The sequence below is a fragment of the Canis lupus genome, chromosome 15 (assembly GCF_011100685.1).
Source record: "Canis lupus familiaris isolate Mischka breed German Shepherd chromosome 15, alternate assembly UU_Cfam_GSD_1.0, whole genome shotgun sequence".
NCBI lineage: Eukaryota > Metazoa > Chordata > Mammalia > Carnivora > Canidae > Canis > Canis lupus.
The window spans coordinates 4,893,016-4,914,214 of record NC_049236.1 but is presented as its reverse complement, the minus strand read 5'-3'; the positions used below and the strand labels follow the sequence as shown (position 1 = coordinate 4,914,214).

General features: G+C 55.7%; 1 long non-coding RNA gene across 1 annotated transcript; it reads left to right on the top strand.

The window, feature by feature from the left end:
- The first annotated feature begins 14,988 nt into the window (after positions 1-14,988).
- LOC111098954 lies at positions 14,989-17,461 on the top strand. The gene is made up of 3 exons (XR_005369893.1): positions 14,989-15,255; positions 15,841-16,048; positions 16,937-17,461. It is a non-coding gene; the product is annotated as an uncharacterized LOC111098954 (long non-coding RNA).
- The last annotated feature ends 3,738 nt before the right edge of the window (positions 17,462-21,199 follow it).

Below are 21,199 nucleotides of genomic sequence, written 5' to 3'. Positions count from 1 at the left end.
GGTCATTTGGGAGCCAGATGTGGAGCTCTGGCCTCCGCGAGGGAGGGGAGCAGAGGGAGCAAGACGGGGAAGGGCCTTTGGAAGCAAACAGATGTATACACTGCAGTTGGGCTCCGCCACTTGCACATGAGCTGTGCGATCTTGGGCAAGTTTCCGGACCCTTCCGAGCCTCCTCCGTGCCAACACCCCCATGCCCAGGGGTTGCCCGAGGATTGAAGTAGATCCTTAACTCAAGTATGAAGCGGTGCCCGAGGCAGGAGGCGCTTCACACTTGGACACTCCTCAGGGAGCAGAGCACGGGAGAGACAGACACAGGGTGTGTGTCAGGGCGGGGCGGGGCGGGGGGGGGGGGGTACTTTTTAGCTAATGAGGCAGCAGGCCGGCGGGTGGAGGCCAGGGCTGGGTGCTCAGACAGGAGGCCTCTGGGAAATCCCGCTGTGCCCCCCAGGCTCCCTCAGGGCGGCGGGCAGGTGCTGGCCCCCCTACCGGGGATCCTGGAGGAGAGACCCCCCAGGCTCACTCCCTGCTCCGTGATTTACCAGGTGTGACCAGGACCAGCCGGTCCCCTCCCCAAGCCACGATTTCCTCCTCTGTAAAGCAGCCAGGATCCGGGTCCTACCTCTCCCAGAGCTACGACAGTCCTACCTCTCCCAGAGCGGCGACGGGAGGAGGACCATAAAGGGCTCCCGAAGGTGCCTGGGTAAGCCTGCAAAGAAATTCCTCTCTCTCTCTCGCTTAATCTATTTAAAATTATCTGATATCCCGACACCTGAGTAGTTCAGTGGTTGAGTATCTGCCTTCAGCTCAGGGTGGGATCCGGGGGTCCTGGGATCGAGTCCTGCATTAGGCTCTCCTCGATGAGCCTGCTTCTCCCTCTGCCTCTCTCTCTGTGTCTCTCACGAATAAATAAGTAAAACTAAATAATAATAAAATGATCTGATATTTACTGATCTAATCCCTTTACATACCGTATGGTGTTTAACCCTTAAAATACCCTAGGGGCAACCCAAACGTCCGTCAGCCGGTCGATGGACAGACCTACGGTTCACCTGTAGGCAGGGTAGTCAGCACGGGAAACAGGGAGGGCTGTCACCAGCCACTGAGACCACACAGCGGATGTGCCCGCGGACAGGAATCCTCCAGAAATGCAAGTCTAGAGAGACAGGAAGCAGATGAGTAGCTGCCTGGGGTTCGGGATGGGAACAGGGAGGGACGACAAATGGGTAGGAGGGGTATTTTGGGGGTTGATGGAAACATTCTGAATTCGGACTGTGGTGCTGGTCGCACAGCTCTGTGCATTCACCGAAGACCATGGGATCCGACACCTAAAGCGACTGGGGTTTACAAGCGAATTTTCTACCTCGGCAAAGCCATTTAAAGGACAACCTATAAGATGAACATTATTATCTGTTTCGTGCTCAAAAAAAAAAAATCCACAGGCAATTTCTGGAATTCACTGCCAGGTCTATTTACTTCGAAAGCCCAGTATCCAAGTCCTTTCATTTGGGAGATTAAAACAAAAAACAAAAAAAACCCCAAACCAGACAAACAACCTGAGGTGGACGTTCTGAGTCCCGTTTGCTTTCCGCTCAGTAGTCAAGGATTGACACACGGAGGTGAGGTGAGGAGCGAGGAGCGGGCACCGGGCCCCAGAGACTGTCCTTCCCTGCCCCGGGGTGGGGGCAGTGGAGGGGTCCCCAGGCACCCGCCCCCACCCCCATCCCCACCCCCCACACAGGCGGTATGGACCATCCATTCATTTATTTTTCACCCAATATACTGTACGTTTAAAGCCGTGTTCTGAGCGCCTATCAAATTCCAGGCTTTGCACGCAGTATCCTACAGACGTATTTCTGTATTTCACGATGATGCCACGAAGTAAGAACTGTCATTTCCAGCTTGCAGATGAGGAAACAGAGACTCAAGCGGATGCAGGAGCTTGGACAAGGCCACACGACCGCTCACCAGGTGGGCCTCCAGAAGCAGGTGCACGTCCAAAGCCGCCTCCTACTTCCCACTTGGCCAAGCTACCTCCACTCGCCTCCCCCCCCAGCTCTTTCTCCCTGTCTCTCGAAGTCTCTACGTCTACCTCTTTCCGTCTGTCTTCCCAGCTCCCTCTTCTATCTGCCTTTCTTTGTCTCTCTTTGCTTGCCTCTGTCTCTCTCTCTGTCTCTGTGTGTGTGTCTCTGGCTCATTTATTTTTTAATAACCACAATAATGAGAAAAGCTCCTTTCCGACCCTCCTGGGGAGGGAGACAAAAGGAGGGGAGTTCAGGAAAGAAGGGGAGGGATAACCTCCCCTCTTGCTCCTGAGAAATTTAATAAAGGGCCTGAGAAAGTGCTGGGCTCCCCCAGCCAGTACCCTGGGAAAGGGGGCGGCCCCCCTCCCCCACTGCAGACACCAGCTCTGCACGGGCCCGGGGGTCAGGGGAGGGAATGTCTCCGTGCTGGGCCCCCTTCTCCAGCTCACAGGCTTTATCTCTCCCCTCCCTGCTGGTGGGAGCAGTTCCCCCTGCTAATCCGCCCCTGAATATGGTCCATACCAGACTCCCTCCCCTTGACCCAGACCTGCCTGCTTTCCCAGGAGAGCTGCTCAGAGGGGAGAATCACTCATGAATTGTAGCCTCTGGACTCACAGGAGGTCAGGCGGTCCAGCCCCTCCCTGCCATGTCCAGGCCAGCTCCCCACAAAGCTGTGCCCAGCCCCCCACCAATGTCTGGCAAGAGGGGGCTGGGCCCACCCACCCCCATCCCAGCCTGCCAGGAACACCATGCCAAAGTGCTCAGCTGACTCCAAGACCCTCCCCACATATGCCCTGGCACCCCCTGGCACCCCCCTGCAGCAGAGAGCCCCAGATCCTGGAGATCCTGGGAGGGAGAAGCCTCAACCCTCGCTTCTGCCCCCTTGAGGACCAGCATGGGCGAGATAAGGTCATAGGCCTCACCCTCCAAGGGTGACTGGGCAAGCGGCCCAGCAGGTCAGAGGGGGAAGCAGCCCCGGGGCCAGTCTCAGGGTACGGGAGGCCAGGTGTGGGCCTGCAGCCAACGTGGAGGAGCCGTGGGATGGGTAAGAGGAGGCCAATTCAGCAGACAGAACGACGGTGCAGGTGGGCACGTCCCGCTCGCCAGCCAGGAACCCGCTCCAGGGCAGCCGGGGGCCCCGAGGCCACCCCGGCATCACCATCCTGCTGCTCCCAGGTGTCTGGGTGGCCCTTCGTCCATCAGGAAACCGCAGTTTGGCAAAGCTGACAGCGTCTCCCACCTGCCCAGGAACCGGAAGAAGGGGCGGCCAGGGCTCCTGGGCCGGAGAGGGGGGTGGACCCCAGGACTGAGCATGTATTCACACAGTCGTTGGCTCACTCCACGATTCCTGCTGCTGAGCCCCGGGGGTGGAGAACACTACCGGCTTCTCCTCAGGAGGCCCGCCAAGCACCAGGTGCTGCGTTAGCACATGGTCTCACTAGACTCTCACGGCAAGGCCACACGCTATCTGCTCTTCAAAGATGAGGAAATCGGGGGTCCAGAGAAGTTAGGTGGCTTGCCTAAGGTTACACAGCCAATCCAGAAGAGTGACAATTCGGGGCGCCTGGGTGGCGCAGTCGGCTGAGCGCCCGGCTCTTGATTTTGGCTCAGGTCGTGGATCTCTCAGTTGTGGGATCAAGCCCCACGTCAGGCTCTGTGCTCAGTGCAGAGGCTGCTTCAGGTTCTCTCCCTCTCCTTCCCTCTGCCTCTCACTCATGCTATCAAATAAACAAAATCTTAAAAAAAAAACAAAAACAAAAACAGACACCTTGGGGGCTCAGTGGTTGAGCGTCTGCCTTTGGCTCAGGGCATGATCCTGGGGTCCTAGGATCGAGTCCTACATCAGGCTCCCTGCATGGAGCCTGCTTCTCCCTCTGCCTGTGTCTCTCATGAATAAATACATAAGATCTAAATAAATAAATAAATAAATAAATAGATAAATAAATAAATAAATAAATAAATAAATAAATAAATAAATAAGAGTCCCAGTTCAAGCTTGGCACTGAATGGCTGGGAGGGGCACGTGGGTGGGAGCCACGATAGTGCAAGAGGGTGGCAGGGATGGCTTCCCCTGGGGCTCAGGCCTCCTTCAGTAGGACCTGGAAGGCAGAGCGGTGACCTCACAGGCTCTGTCGAAAGATCCCGGCTGCTGACAGGCTCTGCTCGGACTAATAGAGCTGCCTGTCCACCCGATCGCATCTGGGGGCGGGGGGGGGGGGGTGGGGGCGGGGGGTAGCTGGCCACAGCCCTCACCCCCGCACACCTGGGCGCCTCACCTGGGGCCACGGGCAGGGGAAGGGAGGAACGGCCAAGAGATGGAAGGGGAGACAAGCACACCAGCGGCTCCCAGCCTGCCTCTGCGCTGTGCCACAGCCTGCGGGGGTACCGAGGAGGCCGCTGGGCAGCTCCCCGCCCCACCTAGGGAGCCAACAATCTGGCATTCTAGAGCCTTCTCAGGGAGCTGTGGCCATGAGAAGTGGAGGTGGGCACTGAGTGCAAGGCAGACAGGCCAACAAAGAGTATCTGAGCTTCACCGGCCCCTCCCTTGGGCTGTCAGACAGACAGCATGCGAAGGGAAGGCCTGGCTGATTCCTTTTCTTTTTTCTTTTTTAAAGATTTTATTTATTTATTCATGAGAGACACAGAGAGAGGCAGAGACACAGGCAGAGGAGAAGCAGGCTCCATGCAGGGAGCCCGACATGGGACTCAATCCCAGGACCCCAGGGTCATGACCTGGGCCCAAGGCAGATGCTCAACCATGGAGCCGCCAGGCGTCCCTGATTCCTTTTCTAAATCCGCAGGAGCAGGGGCACCTGGGTGGCTCAGTCGGTTAAGCATCTGGCTTTGGCTCAGGTCATGATCTCAGGGTCGTGGGACGGGGGAGCTCTGTTCCCAGCAGGCAGTCTGCTTGTCCCTCTGCCCCTCCCCCTGCTCGTTCTCTCTCTCTCTCTCTCTCTCTCAAAGATGAATAAAATGTTTTTTAAAAATTTTGCAGGAGCAAAAGCCAGAAAAGAAAAATATTTCCCAAACACCCACCCACCCCACCCCCGGGCAAAGCACTATGTGCCTAAATTTTAAGACCCTTCCTTCTTCTCTCGGATGATTCCGATCCTCCAATCCTCCAGGACTGGAATGATAACTTGCATTTTAAAAAAGACTCTCAGGCCCAGAGAGGCAAGGAGCGTTGCCTGAAGTCACACAGCAGGTAAGGGGTAAGGAGCACCGTGCAGAGGCTGCTATGCCCCGGCTCCTGGTCTGGGGCGTGGAGGCCCGGCCCGCCCCCCCCCCCCTGTGTATGCAGGTGTTGGCAAAACTCGTGGGGCACCGGGTGGGTTGGGCACCCCTCTCCCCCCAGGGGCAGCTCCTACCTGGAGTTCAGCGCCTGCCCCACGGCGGCCGGCGGGCAACGGAGACTCTTCAGGACACGTGTTTCTACTTTCACTGGAGTTGGGAACTAATAGCAGAAAAAAAAAAAAAAAACCTGTGAAGCCGCTAATGGGATAATGGAGAAAGTATTTATTTATTTTTCGAAGGAGGCCTGTGTGGACCGGGGCAGGCTCAACGTGAGGCCACGGAGGCAGGAGGTCAGCCTGCTGTTAACTGGGATTAGGGGGATAGTGCGGAATGAGGGGGTTTCCAGGGCAGAGGCTGGAGGCTGGAGGCTGGAGGCGGGGGCTGGCCTGGCGCTTTCGACCTTGGCTCCCCCGCGACGGAGCAGACAGGCTGGGCACGAAGGCTCAGGGTGCTCCAAGGCAGGGGGAGTTCGTGCTCCCAGCTTCCCTCCACTCCCCCCTGCAGGCCCCCAGAGGCCATTGGGCCGCTCCACCCCTGGGCACGGTGCCCCCGGAGCCCCCCAAGGGAAGGCCAGGTCTCCCCCACCCCACGCACAGCTCCAGGCACAGGTTACACTGCTCCTCCTGGGGACCGTCCCCGGGAACCTGGTTCCGCTTGGTACGCGTCCTCTTCGAGAGCCAGCCACCAGCAGCCTCTGTCCCCAGTCCTCAACTGGCTGTGGACATCGGTCCAGCCGGTCCAGCCGAGGGCGCTCGCCGAGGGCGCTCGCTGCTCTCGGACCTTGGGTCCTAACCTGCTTAGGATCCCCGCGGTGCTTGAGCTCAACAGGTGCCGGGGGGCGGGGGGCGGGGGGCAGCCCGGGGCTTCCAGCCGTGATGTGGGGCAGGTGCTCAGAGGCACAGGGCGCAGTGTGACCCCAGGCCCTCCCGCACTGCGACCCCTGCCGCCCTGTCACTCTCTGACTTGCAGACATTCTGACTCGCATTTCTCCCGGAATACTGCAGTGTCCTCCACGGTAAAAACCAAAAAGCACTTCAAGGTCCCTGCTGTCACCCACTCTGTGCAACTGGGATAACCCAGGGCCCAGGGAGAAGAGACTTGTCCAGGGTCACCCAGCCTGGAGGCTCACTGACTGCAAGTTCCTTGCCTCCTGGTCCGGAGCTTTCCCACCCCCCACCCCGCCCCCGCCTGAGCACTCACCATGTCCCACCCCCCACCCCCTGGCAGAGCAGCCACCATGACTTCAGGAAAACCAGAGAGGTCACAAAGGTCCCTTCCAGCAGGGAGGAGGTGGGAAGGAGAGCATGGTTTGCAGCTCCCCACCCCGCGAAGCTGCTGCTTCCCCTGGGCCACCCCAAGGCCTGCGCACAGGGGGTGACAGTGGACACCACAGGGGGCATAGGGAGCCTGGTGGCGGCCCGTCCACAGTCCAGCTGTAGTGGGGGCCGCTCCTGCCCAAGGCCCCTGCTTCCGGCCTTTGGAGGGTGAGCAGTCCAGGCCCAGGTTCTGGGGTGTTCCGTGCAGGCCAGGCTGCCCTCATTTCAGCGCCAGCCTGGGAAGGCCAAGGCTCTGGGGCCCCCGGCAGGCATCCCGGGACCCCGCCGCCTCACACCGTGCACCCACAAGCACCTGCCACGCTGGGAAGGCCTGGCTGCCGCAGCTTGAGGGCTCCCCCCCTTACCGATGCCTCTCCCCCAGGGATGCTCTTAAGGCTCTGGTCAGAGGCAGCCCTGCCTGGCCAAGCCCCACTCACCACAACTACATTCTATTTCCTCAGGAACATGTGCTTGACATTTGTCGGTTCCTTTTCCAACCCGCCCCCCCACCCCCACTTGCTATCCTGCCCTGGTCCCTGGTGCCGTCTTTGCCTTGGGGAAGTGAGGAGAGGTGTTTGGGGAGGGCGCCCGCCTGCCTCCATGCTGCCTGGCTCTGGGACAACAGGCTTAAGTTATTCTTGGAGGTTTAGGCAGACATGGCAAAGAACTTCCTGACCAACGGGGGCTTCAAAACTGGAACAGAAGCCAGAGGATGATGGTGAGATCACGGGCCCTGGAGACAGTCCACGCGGGCTGGGTGTGGGTGCAGGCAGAGGGGCTGTCCAAGGCGGAGGTAGGTTACCACTTAGGGGCCCCCAGCCTACACCTGCCCACAGGCCCAAAGTCTGCGTTTCACCCCTTTGACAAAGGGCATCTGTGGGGCATCTACTCTGTGCTGGGCACCCACCAGGTTCTGGAGAAGAGCAGAGAACGAGAGACGGGGAGCCTGCCCATCCTAGGTCATGGACAAGGAACCGGGCGACTTTGAGATACGTGTCGTAAGTGACAGGGAATCAGTAGCTGATGACAGAACACGTGAGCCAGCTGAGAGGGAAAAGGGGAGGACTTCCTGGAGGAAGAGAGAGTGGACTAGAAAAAAAGAAGGAAGGCCCCAAACAGAGGAAGAACCTAAAACGATGTGCCTGCGCCCTGCTGAGATACACCCGGAAGCTCAGCTGGGCTGGTGTCAGGGAATCTTGGCCCTTTCATGGCGGATTTTTTTTTTAAAAAATGGATGGCCCAGCAGAGAGAAAAATAAAGTCACCGGATCACCTGAGTGACAGACCTGGATCGACGTCCCTATCAACTGTACGTTTGTAGCCTAGCGCTTGCAGGGTGTCAGGCATACTTGGTTGGGGCCTTTCGTTCTTAGGACAATTAAGAGAAGCAGGTGAACATCCCCCTTTACAAACGGGAAAACCAAAGCTCTGAGAGCCAAGTAGCTTACCCAGCCTGGAATGCTGCTCCTCGGCTGGCGATACAGCGCTCTCTCCTCTGCACCCCATGTGTTCCCCGGGGCCTGCCCCAAACCGGGGCGCTGGGGTGCAAACAGCTGCCCGGGCGAGCTCTGGGAACGAAGCCGCTCCGGGAGGGGAACAGTGACTCGCCAGCAGGATTTATGTCCCGTCCGGGGTGGACAGTTTGGCTGCTGTATGAAAGGCTGAGCAGAGCTCAAAGATGGAACTTGTTCCCATTAAACGATTGCAAATGTCAGGCAGCACGGCCGGGGAGCTCCTTGCGCACGCACCCAGGCGGCTGGAGGCCAGGCCGCCCGGGACGAGCATGCCCGCTGACCTCATGGTTCCCCCTAATGCAATTAGAGCCCGCTGGGAGACAGCGGTTCCGACGCGGAGCCTGAGCATCGTGCTCTCCGGGGGACGCGGGGCCCCTCCCTGCCCAGAGATGGCGCTGGGACAGAGGGTGTTGTTCTAATTAATTGACTGCAATCCGTGCCAATGCAGATGGATGCAGAAATTACCTGCAGATGTGACTGTGCACAACCATTGTAACTGTCTGGGCTGTCACGCAGGCTGGGGAGCCAGGGCCTCTCGAGCAGGGTTCATTCCGAGCAGCCCCCTGCCTCCGGGCAGGGCAGACTGGTGCCAGCCTGAGCTGAGGACCGTAGGGCCTCCTGGCCTCCCCACCGGCACTCCCTGGGCCTGCGGGTCCAAAGGCCTAGCTGGCAGGGTGGGACTCCCCAGTGGTGCTGGCTGACGGCCTCGTGGAGGGTTCTGCAGGGGCACCTGCAAGCAGGGTGCTGTGCTGTGTGCACCCTCCTGCCCCGGGAGCCCAGTCCTCCCCCTCGCGTGCTGCAGAGCCCCTTCCCTGGGTCTTTGCATCCCTACGCGTTTTTGGAGCGTGTGAAACCAGATGACACAGTTTGGGGTTTTCCCTTCTATATGTAAAGACAAGCGATGGCCGTACTTCCCACGCTGATGACACAAGATCCCCGAGAACACTGATTGATCGATTCATTCATTCCGGTGCCCGTGAGGCTCCCGACTCTGTTCCTCTTGCTGGGACGTAACAGGCTCAGCCCTGGCCCCTGTTCCGGAGGAGCTCACAGCCCAGGAGAGGAGATGGATGTACAAATAGCCGGTTGCCGCAGAGCGGGATGGGCTCTTCCCCCGGAGGGTGTGATACTGGGGGGACTGAGATGAGGGAGGCGGCATGGCTTGGTGGTCAAGGAGGCTTCAGGGAGGAGGTGATGTTTCAACTGAGCCACAGAGGCAAATAGAACCTCCCCAGGGGGACACAGGGAGAAGGACTTCCCAACAGAAGCCCCCAACCCTCCCATCCCCCACCCAGCAGAGCCCAGGAGAGGCCTGAACAAAGGGGCCTGGGGGAGGGGGGACCTCAAGAGTGCGTTGAGACATTAACAGGGGTTGGGGGGTCAGCAGGCTAATGAGGGGCCATGAAGATCACGCTGGTCTCATCAAGAGTTTGGGTTTCTACCTGGACACCCTGGGAGTCTGAAAGACGCCAGGGGTAGGAGGACCACATGGTTAGAGCTCTAGTTTATTTGAATTAAATTTTTTTTTTTTTTTAGATTTTATCCATTTACTCATGAGAGACACAGAGAGAGGCAAAGACACAGGCAGAGGGAGAAGCAGGCTCCCAGCGGGGACCCCGATGCGGGACTCGATCCCAGGACCCCAGGGTCACGCCCTGAGCCAGAGGGAGACGCTCCACCGCTGAGCCACCCGGGCGTCCCAAGGGCTCTGTTGTAGAGCGACTGTCTTGGCAGAGGGTGGACTGGCAGGACGGAGCCCGGGGGCAGAGACAGCAGGAAAGGAAAGACAGATCTGTGAGGGGTGGACAGGGCCGCCACCCTGGGACCACGCTGCAGCGGGGTGGGGGTGCAGAGTGGGGAGCAGGTAAGAGGAGTCCAGGCGGTGAACCTGGAGCCTGGAGGAGGGGGAGGAGGGAGAGGGATTGTGCCGAAGGCGCCCCCTACCCCCCCTCCTCTGCGGTCCCCACTGGGGAGCCCGGACGGCTGCTTTAGGAGTTCAGGAGTAGGGTGAGGGCTTCCCTTCCCCCAGCATCCATTTCCCCACACCAAGTGGGACGTTAATTCTCACCCTAGTCCCTCTTCCATCCATTCCCTCCCAGTGAGGACAAGACAACTGGGAAAAACTTTCAGGGAAGGTACTAGAAGCTCTTTGAAGGGAAGCACTTCTTAAGTCAGTGTGCCGTGTTTTCTGAGCAACCTCCCCCCCCTCCAGAGGCCACTCTGGGTGCGGGGGCAGGGAGGTCCCCAGCCAGGTTTGCCGTGAGACCAGCCTCCTTGGTGGCCATCCACACCTCCCTCTCTCTTCAAGCCCCCACGGGCTGATCGCCCACAGCACACCACCTTGCTCCTACCTGCCACCCAGAGGGTGCCCCCTCTACTCCCTGTGCTCCCCCCGAACCCCTGTGACTGCCTGGCCGGGTCCTGAGCTCCGGGGCTCCGTGTCACCAACCATCCACACAAACGGTTCCCATGTCCCCCGCCCACCCCCACCCCCCCCGCGCTAAAAGACCCTCTGCATCTCCTTCAAGCTGTCTTCTCCCGTCCCTTCTTGAAAGCCTGCGTCCTGCCCCCCAGTCACCCCTCAGCCCTGGTGAGCTAGCTCGCCCACAGGCCCAGGACCTCTCTTACAGAGGTCAGAGGTCACAGCCTGCACTGCTCGCCCTCCGTGACCCCTCCGCACCCTTAGCGGCCCAGACCTTCCTGTCTTCCTGGTCCCCCTCCTTCCTTGGCTCCTGGCCCCCGGGACCTTCCGGTTCACGTCATACAGGATGAGAGACCCCAGAAGGTCTGTCCGATGTCTCTTCTGGTCTTTGCACACATCCTCCCAAAGCTTCATCGCTCCAGTGCTGACCACCTAGGGCAACATCCAAAGCCATCTGGCCAGAAACCGGCTGGATGTCCCCCTCCCCCGACACTACTCTTATTCTGTCCCCCAGCAGCCACCCCAGAACTCCTGCAGCTCCCGCGCCCCCTACCCTGGTGCGTGGCTAGCGACTTGAAGCCAGTCTCTCTCTACATTTATTACCGGTTTGGTTGACCCCGCCTTCCAAATCTCTCTGGAATGCTCTTCCCTCTGTCTCCCCCACTGGAGCCCTGGGTGGTTTTTGACCTCATACCCGGAGAGCCTCTCCGTCCTCCTCTGCCTGGGGTAGTCCTCTCTCCAGGTCCCTGCATGCCTGGCTTCGACCTTCCCCTTCACCTCCCACCTCATCGGCCACTGACACTTTCTCTCTTCCATCCGGTCACCTGGCCTTCCTGCTCCTGGTGCCACCTCAGGACCTTCTGGAAGCCTTTTCCACCAGAGCAGCAGTTCTCAAGCTTTCTGGTCTCATGACCCCATTAGGTTCTTAAAATTGAGGCCCTGAGGGGCACCTGGGTGGCTCAGTCGGTTGGGCATCAGCTCAAGTCATGATCTCAGGGTCCTGGAATCGAGCCTGGCATCGGGCTCCCTGCTAGGTGGCGACGGCGGCAGGGGTGGGGTGGGGTGGGGTGGGGTCTGCTTGAGATTCCCTCCCTCTCCTTCCACCCCTCCCCTACGTGTCTAAACTAAATGAATAAATCTTTTTAAAAATGTGTAAGGACCCCAAAGAGCTTCTGTTTGTGTTCCCATGAGTTCTATCTATCGGTATTTACCAATATGGACATTAAATCTAAGAATGTTTTAAAACCTGAGCCTACACAAGCACATGTCCAATCAGCAGTCGGAGCAATGATGTCATGGGGGAAACCCTCGTATGCTCCTGAGAGGCGACCAGTAGAAGGAGCACGTAGTGTCTTGGCGGTGTTTCCACCTGCAGGGTGGGAAGGAAGGGTCTCCAAATCCCCAGACGACACCCTGAGAACTGCTGCACCACCTAATACCCATCTGTCCCTTTCCCGTCATTTCGGTCTTGGTGCACACATCACCTGCTCGGAAAACCTTCTCTGCCCCTCTTGTTCCCTCCCCAAATCAGTCTACCCTGGTACCGTGACCATCGGAAATTATCCATTTTCTTGCTTCCTTCGTGGCTCTGCACTACAATGCCAGCCCTGTGCAGGTCGAGGGCCAGACTCCTGTTCAGCTCGGCGCAGCCCAGCCTGACACACAGGAGACATTCAAAATAAGTAGAAAAAAAAAGATTTTTATTATTTTTTAAAAGATTTTATTTATTTATGAGACACACAGGGAGAGAGAGAGAGGCAGAGACACAGGCAGAGGGAGAAGCAGGCTCCATGCAAGGAGCCCGACACGGGACTTGATCCCGGGTCTCCAGGATCACGCCCTGGGCTGAAGGCGGTGCTAAACCGCTGAGCCACCCAGGGATCCCCAAAGAGAGAGAGATTTTTATTTTTATTTTTATTTTTTTTGAGAGAGAGATTTTTAAATAATTGAGTTGTTTTCCAGCCTTTGCTGCATACCGAAGTCACGGGACGGGGTGGGGGGGGGTAGGGGTAGGGGAGGGTGTTGTAAGACGCCTGCATCCCACCATACAAATCAGCATCCGGGGGCGAATGTAGACATTGGTGCTTCTTCCTAAGGCTCCCCCAAGCGACTCCAGTGTGCAGCCAAGACGAACCATGGGCCTAAATTCTTAAATTGTCACTGACGGAGAGACCGTGGCTTCCTCCCTGGGTCCGAGTTACACAGGGTCTATGAGGGCCGCTCCCCATCTTGCCTGTCTCTCTCCGGACTGGGCAGCCGGGCGTCAGGGCAGTGGGTTGGAGGAAGCTATTAGGCCAGAGCCCTCCAGGGGTTGGGGAGGGCCCTCCTCGGACCCGATCCGGGGCCTTGGACTAAAGCGATGGGGTCCGCATGTTGTGAGCCCACAAACATCCGCAGGGCCCCCTGTAGTGGGCGCACGTCCCTCCCCATGCAGCCTGTGGGCAGCTGGTGCTTTGGTGACTCAGGGAGTGTGACGGTGACTTCAGCGGGGAGACGGAGAAATGAGGCAGGTCCCCAGATTACCCTGGGCCTGGGGATGTCTCCCACCCGCCGCCCTCGCCTCTGAAGTGCAGCCACGTGTAGCCAGGAAATGACACACCTTTAGGCTCCTGTGGCCTAGGTGAGCAACGCTCCCCTCGCTGAGCGGTCCCCAAGACCCCCGCCTGCTTCAGGGACCCTGAGGCCTGTGCCGGGCACCCCTGCTCGGGGCTGGAGTCAGCCACCACCTGGCCCCGAGCAGCTCGAAGCTGGAGCTGCTAGTGAGTTTGTCGCCGCGGTTGTCAAAGAGAGATCACACTCTCCATTGCACGAGGGGGGACACTGAGGCACAGAGAGGTGTCGATGACTTGACTAGAGGCACCTCGCTGGGTCTGTTTCAGACGACTATGTAGTAGATTGGGACGCGGAGCTCTCGAGGATTAAAACCTCAGAACAGCTGTGTGACCCTGGAAACGTCGAGCGACCCTCCTACATCCGGCTCCTTGACTCACAGGGCTGACATAATGGATGCAAAAGCTCTAGATGTGAGCATGAGGCTGAGAAATTGCTCAATAAATACTAATTACATTATCATTCTTATTGGTTCCCAAAGCCTTCTTTCCATTACAGCCTGGCGCTTCCCAGAGGAAAATCACTTGCACGCAATTTTAAGTCCTTTCACACGTATCAACCCATTTGCCTTCTGCGGTGGCCCCAAGAAGTTGAATCGTCCGTGTACCCCACTTTGTTTTTGCTTTTTGATGAAGACAGTGGGGTCCAGAGAGGCCAAGGCACCTGCTCAGGTCCCACAGGGGTGAATGGTAGATGTCCCAACCCCCCAGTCTAGAACCTTCTCCCTCCCCGCCTCCAAAGCAGCAGCAGCGGCAAAGGCCCATGACAGACCCTGGCCCGGAGCAGAGGTTACACCCTGGGTTCTCGGTGAGGAGAGAGGCGGGGAAGCCCGAGGTGGGAGGGGGTGCAGAGGGGAGGGTGGGGCTGCGTCCTTGATGTGGTGGCTGGGCCCTGTCGGGGTTGTGGCCACAGTCCTAGGGTTTGGCTAGGACGGCAACCGCCATTTCCGCTGGTGTGGCAATGCCGGGTGGGTCTGCAAACCCACGCCAGGCGGGGCTGGGGAAGGGAGGATGCTCTGCTTGGCCTGGTCCGTGGCTCTTTGTCTGGGGTGGGGGTCCGTCCCTGCCCGGTTTGGCTTCCACCCCCCGGCCCAGCTCCTAGACCCCGGCTTCCTCCTGGTGGATGGCATTAACCCCAAGTCTTTTCTGAGAGGTGATAACGGGTCGGGACTGGGAGGCACCTCTTCAGGCCCTTTAGAGAACATGATCGTGTGACAGCGATTGCCTGTGTCCGGAAGGCTGGGTCTCAGGAGCCTTTGGGGGCAGAGCAAGGCCAGATTCCGCACCCCCCAGCAAGGAGGCGGGAGGAGAGGGGGTCTGTCCATGGCTCTGGGGTAGCTGCTTGCCGTAGGTCCAGAAGGAAGCTGGGCAGGACCAGAGACACATTTTGCAGGGCCCAGTGCAAAATGGAAATCTCCCCTCTGCTTCCAAAACTATTAAGAATGTCAAGGGGGTGATACCAGCCAGGCCGGGTTGACCCTTCTAAGCACAGGTCACAGGCCCGTGAAGCTGCCTTGAAGTGGGACCTAGAGAAAGTGGATACAGGATGAGGTCGCATGAATAGGGCGGCCACAGGGGTCTTCTCCTGGCCCCCGGGGTCTCCTGACCCAAATGAGGAGACCCTGTAAACACAGGGATGGACAGTTTAGGGGCCGCGCTCAACAGTTTCTAGCCGGACTCCGCGCTCCACCGAGGCATTTGTAACTCCCCCAAGTCACCAGTGCATCTCAGCCAACCAGCACCCGCAGGGAGTCCACGTCCTGCCTTATTTGGAGGAGGGAGGGCGTTCAACTTCCATCCCTGTCTTGGGGGAGTTCGGAGTGCTGGGAAAAGATGTCATGCTTGGAGCCCATCTGGGAAAAAGGCATCTGGAGCTGTTCCTTTAGTTTACGGAACTGACTACGGAGGATGGCAAGTACAGAGGGTGACGGCCCAGAAAAGGGTCAAAGTACTAACAACGGGCTTGGTCGGCTCTGGCCCTCCAGGCCCCCCTCTCCGGGGCTTCGCGTGGCCGGGAAGCCTGATGTCCCTGGTTCGGCAGTGGGATCGGGACCAGTTTTCAGAGCAACATAAGCCAGGGGTAATTTTTAGCACAGACTTCACTTTCTAGTTCTTTTTCCCTACCCCTCATTTTTCAGTTGCCTTTAAAGAGGCCACAGAGAGCTGAAAAACAAATCCAAGTTTAAAGAGACAAGTGCAAAAATGCAAACCGGGCAAGGGGACAGAGCCACCAGCTGGACTAAATGTGTCTGGAGAAGCGCGTCCTCTGCTTGGCAGGTGCTGGGGATTTATGGTCGAGTTTTGTAGACATTTCACCACGTTATGAGCCAGCTCAGGAGACCCTCATAAAACTCTGCTTATATGAAAGAACAAACTAGCTGATAAAAGTCAGCTGCTGCCTATAAACGCGCTGTGGGGATCGCAATTGAGTGGTGGATTTATTAGTCTGGGCTCTTTGTGCAAATTAAGAACGAGTGCGCAGGTCTGAAGGAGGGGGGGCTGCAGAGAGCCTGAGGGCGCTGAGGGTTGCTCCCCTCCCTGCTCACATGACGGCACCCCTCCCCCGTTCCTTTCTCCAGTAGAGGGCAGAGGGAAGATTCTCGATGGAATTCGTTGCTGGGGATCTGCTCTTACATTCCCCTTCCTGCCCCCCCCCAACCCACAGGAAGAACCCGTCGGCCCCCATCCCCTGCATACCCCACACATCCTGTATGACAGCGGTTCGAAACCTGGGCTTATGTGTCCGTGGACGTCTCTAATGCGTCTCCGCGGCCCCGGTTCTGCATGCGGCGCGCGGGGAGCCCTCCAAATGAGTGAATACGGATGTGGGAGCCTGCACGGTGCCATCTACGGAACTTACTACGCTCCAAACGGTACATAGGGGTTGAGGGCAGAGGGCCGAGCAGGTGCCCTGAAGCCACCAGGGAAGACAGGTTGCAATCGGGAAGTGAGGAAGGCTCAGCTTCTTCCCCAGAGAAGGGGGATCTCTGTGGCTACTCTCCCCAGCTCCCTCGCCACTGTTTTTTGTTTGTTTGTTTGTTTGTTTTTGGTTTTTTAGGATTAACGCTCTTTCTGAAAGAATGAGGCTGCAACAGAATGAGGGTCCTTGATAAGAAGGCAGGTAGCCAGCCCCTCCTTGCACATGCCAGATCAGGACGTCCAGGCTGGAGCCTCAAATGCTGTACCAGGCACCCGTCTCAGAAAAAATGGCTTTCCTTTGCACCCTGTAGGGACGGAGGAGGGTGCCAGGAACGAGGTGGAGGGAGAGTGCCCGGAAGAGGCACCGCTGTCATTCCTTAAGGACTGGCTACCTCCTCCCAGCCCAGGCATTAAGGGGCAAAAGTGTCCAGCCCTCTCAGTCTGGGACCGAGGGAGGCTCACCAGCAGGGTTGCAGCTGCCCTGAGAGAGGCCTGGGTGCCTCTGTGTTCGGAGGAACCCTGCACCGTGTAGGACTGGGTGTTCAGGAAACCCAGCTGTCAGTTGAGTGGGTGTCGGGGGTGCTCCTGCCTTCTGCAGCAGGGAGGAAACTGGTGAAGGGGAAAGACTCCTTCCATCAGAACCAAAAAAACCCTGGTGCAGACTGTGGCGACGTCACTGCCAGGCGGTGGGCGCTTAGGAAACTCCGGGGGGTTGAGGGTTGGAGATGCTCAAGAGCACCGCAGAGCTGCCCACTTAGTGGGTGGCTAATCAGTCCGGAGTAAATGTCAACCACCCCTTCCATGTTGCTCAATGTATCCCAACCCTTCCTATCTCCTCTCAGCTAAACCTTCCAATCGTGTAAGGAATAGATCGTCAGCTCCATCATACCGAAGAAGAAACTGGAACTGAGAGGGAAGACGGCTTAGCCGAGGTCACTCAGCTGGTAAGACGGTGAGCTGAGATGCGAACTCGGGTCTGGGCCACTTGCAGTTCAGCAGGCTTCCCCAAGCTCCTTCCCCTTCTCCTCCAAACGTGCACCGTCCCGCACCAAGTGTGCAGAGAGGAGGCACTCTGGGCAGCTGAATCCCTCAACAGCTGGAGCTGGCACCCCGTTGTCCAGATCCAAGTCAGACACTGCACAATCCGGACTCCTCTGGCCAGCTGAAGTCCTCCTCTTAGGAGCCTAGGATCCTGCTGGCTTTGAAAAACTGCTACTCTGCCAAGAGACTGTTGAGGTCAAGTTCGTTCTTTCTTTCTTTTCTTTTCTTTCTTTCTTTCTTTCTTTCTTTCTTTCTTTCTTTCTTTCTTTTTCTTTCTTTTCTTTTTTTTTAGATTTTTTTTTTTATTCATGAGACACACAGAGAGAGAAGCAGAGATACAGGCAGAGGGAGAAGCAGGATCCCTGCAGGAGCCCAATGGGGGACTCGATCCCGGGACCCCAGGATCACACCCTGAGCTGAAGGGAGACGCTCAGCCACTGAGCCACCCGGGCGTTCCTGTTGAGGTCAATTTCTAAACATGCGTGGGGTAGAGACAGGAATGAAAGAGACCTAAGTTCTTCATTTCACCCCAACAGATTGTCTCATCGACAGGGAAGGGGTTCTGACCATCAAGAGTCTACTCCCCCCAACTGAGGGAAAACAGAAAAGAGCTCACATCTACTATCTCAACCCATAAGCTAGGATATGCTTTGAGAGGGAGCATGGTGGGGCGGAGGGGGGTGGGTAGCCTGGGTGGCTCAGTTGGTTGCACATCCGACTCTTGATTTAGGCTCAAGTCATGACCTCAGGGTGGTGAGATGGAGCCCTGCATCAGGCTCCATGCTCAGCAGGGAGTCTGCTTGCGATTCTCTCCTGCCTCTCCCTAGCTTGCTTGTTTGCTGACAAAATCTTTAACAAAAAAGGAGGGCAGCTCGGGTGGCTCAGCGGTTTAGCACCGCCATCAGCCCAAGGCCTGATCCCGGAGACCCGGGATCGAGTCCTACATAGGGCTCGCTGCATGGAGGCTGCCGCTCTCTATGTATCTCTCATGAATAAATAAATAAAATCTTAAAAATATAAAAAGGAGCCCTGGAATTATACCCACTATGAGGATTCTCCTTACTTTATAAATTAAAAATGAACCCAGGAAAAATGCCAACAGAGTCCTTTCTTCATTGGGGGTTAGTGGTGGGGGTGGGGTGGGGTATGTGGTATGATTAGCTAACCGAAAAATCCCAGGGAAAACGGGCATAATGAACAGGGGTGGGAGTATAAGAAGGCTGCAGAGACTGGTAAGGCACTAAGACTTTGGAAACCTAATGTCCATCAGCAAGGAGCTAAATAAACTATGGTATGCCCAAACAATGGAAATATATGCCACTGTTTTAGAAAAAGTTAAGGAAGCTCTATGGATTCACATAGAATAGTCTCCAAGATACAGTAATTGGGGGGGGGGGGGGGGGTGCAAAGCTGCCTATGTAGCATGCTATTATTCGTTCACAGTTAGGGAGAAAAAACATTTGCTTGTAGTAGTTATCTTTTGCTGTGGGACAAAGTACCCCAAAACTTAATGATTTAAAACAAACATTTAGGGCAGTCCCAGTGGCTCAGAGGTTTAGCACCACCTTTGGCTCAGGGCGCGATCCTGGAGACCTTGGGATTGAGTCCCGTGTCGGGCTCCCTGCATGGAGTCTGCTTCTCCCTCTGCCTCTGTGTGTGTGTCTCTAATAAGTAAACAAAATAAAATCTTTAAAAATAAATAAATAAAAATAAAACAAACATTTATTGTGTTTCCATGGGTCAGGAACCTGGGCATGGCCTCTCTGGCTGCCGTTGTCTTTGGTCCCCGTGAAGTTGTAGCTGGGCGGTTAGCTGGGGCTGTGGTCTCAACTGAAGGCTCAACTGGGCGGGGTGGCGGGGTGGGCAGCTGCTTCCAAGTTCAGTCACGGGCTTGCTGGCAGGCTTCGGTCTCTTACATGAGTGCTCCACGGGGCCGCCCTGGAGCCTTGCAGCTCACCTCCCCGAGGGCGAGGGATCAGAGAGCAAGCGATAGACCCATGCGGGAAGCTTCGGGCTTTTTTCATCGGTTAGTTTCAGTAACTCCCACCACTTCTGCAGGGTTCCGTTCCTAGAAGCAAATCTGTAGGCCCAGCCACACCGAAGGGGGCGGGGGGTAGGATACACCAGGACATGAATACCGGAGGTGGGACCCTTGAGGGCTATCTAAGAGGCTGCCAACCACTGCACGGATATGGGCAGAGAGTGTTTTTGGAAGAATACATCAGAAACATTTCATGCTCATTGCCTCCAGGGAAAGGGAAGTGAGTAACTGGGAGATGAGAACTTTTCACTGAATGTGCTCTTGTACCCTCTGAATTTTGCATGATGTGAATGTGTCGCTTATTCAAAAGATAAACTTATTTCAAATTTAAAAAGGACAATTAAAAAGATAGCATCTTAATCGTAAAAAAAAAGCTAAGGAACAAGATAAAAAGTCATACTTATGTGATACATAGTTATTATTAAGCACCATAAAACACCTTATCTATTTATGGCCAGGATTTTTTTTTAATTTATTCATGAGAGACACAGAGAAAGAGAGGCAGAGACATAGGCAGAAGGAAAAGCAGGCTCCATGCAGGGAGCCTGACGTGGGACTCGATCCTGAGTCTCCAGCATCAGGCCCTGAACCAAAGGCAGATGCTCAACTGCTGAGCCACCCAGGTGCCCCTATGGCCAGGATTTTAAAAGCTCTGTGCCACACACACACACACACACACACACACACACACACAGACACACACACACACAACAACTCCAACTTGCAGAACAAAACACACACTCTGGAAGCAGGCCTTCAGGGCTCCTCACAATCGGGCTCCAGTCTACCCTTACGGGGCCATTCCTCCATCCGTGAACCCTAGTGACTCGCTCTGTGGAACTACCATTTGCCAGTTCTAGGAGGTAAAAGCAATAAGCACAACGCCTGGCACACCGCACTTTCGATCCGTGCTGGATTCCAGTCTTTCTCAAACACTCCCTTTGCTTATTAGACTGCCCCCCTCCACACGCAACACCCCGTGCTCCTCTCCATCCCCGAGTCCTAACTCAGATGTCACTGTCACTATCAAGTATCCCAGTGAGCAGCGGGTTATCACCTCTCTTCTGCTTTTGTGTCAGATACCCGCTTTTATTATCTTATTTCCTCACAACTTACTTATACCTAGAGGTTTGTACCCTTTAATCCCCTTCGCCTATTTTGTCCATCCTCCAACCTCCCCCCAAAATGCTTTTATTATTGTTTTATAATTTAAGTGTGTTCGATTCAGGCTGGTCCCTGGATTGTCAGCTTCAATAGTACCTGAGACCATGTGAGAAATACAGAATCTAGGACGCTGCCACCCCAGGCCTGCAGAATCCAAATCTAAATTTTACCAAGAGCCCAGTGATTTCTATACACGTTAAACCTTGAGAGACGCTGGTTTCAAGCTTTCCCTGGTTGGACTATAAATCTTTCTAGGGATCTCTTTCATCTGCCCCCAGAGTGTATCTTATGGCCTGATACCCAAATGTCTTTTGAGTTAAGTTTTATTTACAATTATTACATATGTGATACGTTTTTTAAATTCCTGGAGGAATGTCTACCATATTGTTAAAAACAGAAGACACCATGTGTTTTCACTTTCTGTGATATTTCTGTTTTTCGCAACCAGAATGTGAGATCTTTACAGGCACAAACACATGAAGGTTTGGAAAAGTAGAAAATCTAATACGTTCACAAAATGGTATATGATGTGTGTAATAGTATCTACTGTAATTGTGTTGAGCTATTTTTACAGATACGAAAAGATGGGCAAACTATGTTTTTTGAACAAGATTAAATAACCCTAAAAAAAAAAAAAGATTAAATAACCCTATAGATAGATCAATGACGCTATATTTGGGTTTGGTTTCTTTGTGTGTGTGAATATGGACACCGTAAGGGTCTATATATCAAAATATCACTGATGGAGCTTTATTTGTACTTTTCTACACTTAAGAATTTTTTGACATTTCTATGATTTTTTTTCATTTCTATGATTTAAAAAAAAAATATATATATATATATCACTTTTGTAGTAAGG